The following is a 3,809-nucleotide window of genomic DNA, read 5'->3' on the forward strand; positions in this document are numbered from 1 at the left end:
TCTCAGGTATGGACCTAAATAAAAGGTTCTTTGGTTTTAAGTCCTACTCGACGAGTTGGTTGCCCTACTCATCGAGTAGCGTGAGGGTGGGATCGCATGTTTAGTGATTTACTCGCCGAGTCTAGGGAGGGACTCGACGAGTAGGATCTGATAGAGGAAACCCTAAAGCTCGGGGTTTTGCACCCTATTTAAGGAGGCCTAATCCTACTTTGGCCTCTTTACATTCTTTGAGAGCTCAGTTAAACCCTCATTCGTGTGGTACTCTTTTAGGTGTGTTTTAAGCCTTGGAAAGAAGGTTGGCTAGGAGGGAAAAGCTTGAAGAGCAAAGAAGTTGAAGCAAGGAAGGTGTGGGAAACAGAACTTACATAAGCTAGTATCTTTTGGAGGTATTATGTTGCAATATTTACTCCCCTTTTCTTCTAGATGTCTTTGTGGTTGAGTTTTAGGGTTTTATAGATTATTGGAGTCAATTGGTGAGCTATGGCCTAGATCTGAAGTTGTAACTTCAGATCTGGACCCTTCTCAAGTTCTAGAATCATAAAGCATTTGTTTTAGTCGTGGATGTGGCCCTACTTGTGCATGAAACCCCATTAAGAGCTTAGATTTGGCATCAAGAGCATTTTTAGTCATGTATGCACGTAAAGTCTGCAACTTTACGTGAAAAGCATGCCCTAGAAGCATGGATCTTAAATTTTTGAGCCTTTACATGGCTTAAATGAGTCTGTATGGCTTAAGGACTAAAGGAACTTGGTGAGTCGCAAGGTTGACTCGGCAAGTCAGATGAAGATGGCCATGAACTCGACGAGTTGGATGAACAACTTGGCGAGTCCGACGAGGATTGCCATAGAGTCAACGAGTCGCATGAACAACTCGGCGAGTCGGATGAGTTTTCCCCAAGTTATGAATGCGTGTGTATCGGTCATGTTGCAAGAAGGAAACTCGATGGGTGGCCTTATGGTTTCAATCGAAAATCATCGGAACTCAACAAGACACCCCAGTCACTCGGCGATTGGGAAAGAACTTCAAGGAACTCGGCGAGTAGCTGAGGGTACTCAGCAAGTTCAGGTCAACATGGACTCTTGACCATGACTGAGGACTTTGAATTTGACCAGGGGTTGAATAGTTGGTTTATGGAGTACCTTATGAGAGATTGCTATGATATATAATCCGTAGGGATCGGTATGTTAGTGGTATGCTAGGTCGATGCTTTAGCTATGAGAGATTGCTATGATTTATTATCATGAGATATATATATATATATATATATATATATATATATATATATATATATATGTGTGTGTGTGTGTGTGTGTTTGATGCTTATGTATGTCGGTATATGTTAGTTATGTGCACATGATTAGTTGCTCGTTTATTTGGGTTGAGGCGGTCCTGCTTTGTCCTGAAGGCCAACATACCTTATGAGCGGTCCGGGGAGACTGTAGGCCCATGTGGCTCTCCTGTCATGCCGAAGGCTCGTTATAGATTCAGTTAGACTATAGGCCCTGTAGGGTGGTCCAGTCAGGTCGATGGCCCAGTATGCATGTTGTTGATTGATTGTTACCGTTTGGGTATTTCAGTGTGGTATTGGTATTTTGGGGGTAGCTCACTAAGCCCTTGGGCTTACAGTTTTTAGTTATTGTTTCAGGTACTTCAGGTACTTCAGGAGATCGTGGCAAGGCAAAGGCGCGACCGTACCGCTCCTCATCCCTATGATCTGTTGTTGCGACACTCTGATGAGTAATGATCTTAAAACAATTTGTAAACAAAAACTATTTGGGTTTTATTTATGATTGGAAAAGTTTAAATTTGGAGTAAAATTTATGGATGTTACATGTGATGTGTCATATGCTCCAGACATTGGTCCAATGTCGGCCAAGCCCGATGCAGTATATGTGACTATGTTATATGCTATCTATTATGGGGTAAGCCCGACGTAGGTTAGTCATTATCCCATGTATTATATATTCGGGGTAAGCTCGAAGTATGCTAGTTGATATGTTATATGTTCCGGACTCCGATCCGATTCCGAGTAAGATCGAAGCAGTTTACATGATTATGTTATGTGACGGGGTAAGCCTGATGTCGGGGAAAGCCTAATGCCCGATGCGGTCGGACGTTGGGGTGAGCCCGATGCCAGACAGGAGCCCGATGCTGGGTAAGCCGATGTCGGGATTCATCCCGATGTAGTTCGGAAGAGTCCCAGAGTTATGTTATTTTTTGTTTGTGCTTTGTATGTTATGTGGTAGTTTGGGGGAGCTCACTAAGCTTCATGCTTACAGTTTCAGTTTTGGTTTCAAGTACTTCAGCTAGTAAAGGGAAGGGCTCGAGCTGATGGCATGGCACACACACACCACTGTTGATTAGCCTGGGAGTTTACTCTGATATTTTTTATCAGACCATATATGTTATCAGATTTTATGAATTTTCAAGATACATGTTTTATGTTTTTACAATATGGAAATGATATCTATGTTTTATAAATGATTTTGAAAACGAAATTGTTGGCTTGTATTTTTGGGATGTTTCACCTTGGATGAAGAGGTACCTAAAACAAAAACTGAAACTGTAAGCACAAAGCTTAGTGAGTTCCCCCGTCATACCACATACCATACAATCACATAGAATACATACTATCGGGCAATTCTAGGGTGCCCGACCTACCCATGTCAAGCCATTCTGGGGTGCTGATTTACCGTGTCAAGCCACTATGGGGTGCTGACTACCCGTGTCAGGCCATTTTGCGGTGGCTGCCTACCCTCGGGACTATCTCACCCAGCCACGGGGACTATTTCACCCCATACTACTATCACATAATAAAATATCATAAACATATTTTCAGACATATCTGGGGTGCCCGACCTACCCTTTGGTCCTAACGACCGATCGGGGAACTATTCCCCTCCTACTACCACTATCACATAACACATAATATACTGGCACATAGAACACATCAGGTAATAGCAAACCAAACAATTATCACAAAGACAATCATCTCAACTATAATCAACTACTAGTGGGTCGGCCTTGGTGCCTTAGACCCACTTCTATTAGAAGGTAACTCACCTTGTAAATTGCGTGTCGAACCTCGTGGATTAAATCTCTAACAGCTACTCTGATGACTCCCGGCTATCAAAGACATATAACACTCAATCAGAGTCTATAACATTGCTCAGGGTAAAATAACCATTTTACCCTTTGGTCCAATTAGGACATACTTAAGTCCCGATTCTAGCTTAAATTTCCGATATCGACCTTATTTTCCCCAATGATCCCAAAATTCCCAAGTCCAGTGTAATAATCCTCAAGGGCCCAATATTGGCCTAAAAAGGCCCACTACTCAAGTTCCTTATTTCTATGTCCAAAATGATACTTCACAGTAGGCCATGGGTCCCAAAAGTCCAGGCCCATCCTCTTAGGGCCCAAAAGCCCAATTTTCCCAATTTACATGCGTGCGCCTGACGTACCCAGCATGTACGCTCAGCGTACGCTGGCGTTGAGAAAGACGTGGAGTTTGATGCAGTACGCGCGGCGTCCCAAGGAGTTTGCCCAGCGTACTGGCCAACTTCTTTAGGACTTTATTCATGATTTAATCTGTTAAGTCTTTACGTCCAAAATGTAGATCCAGGTCCTTTTAAGCCTCCTAAACCATAAAGTCATGAACTTTATTTGCTTGCATGCAAGGTTGGGGTCAAAACATGATTTTAGTCCTTTTAACAAACTTAAGACCCACAAACACTTGCATGGTTGTGACTTAACCACCAAGGTTCAATTTTATGACTCTTAGTGCTTTTAAGAGCCCCAAAGGAAAA

Source organism: Lactuca serriola, chromosome 3, assembly GCF_051521515.1.
Source record: "Lactuca serriola cultivar US96UC23 chromosome 3, Lser_US96UC23_V15, whole genome shotgun sequence".
Lineage (NCBI taxonomy): Eukaryota > Viridiplantae > Streptophyta > Magnoliopsida > Asterales > Asteraceae > Lactuca > Lactuca serriola.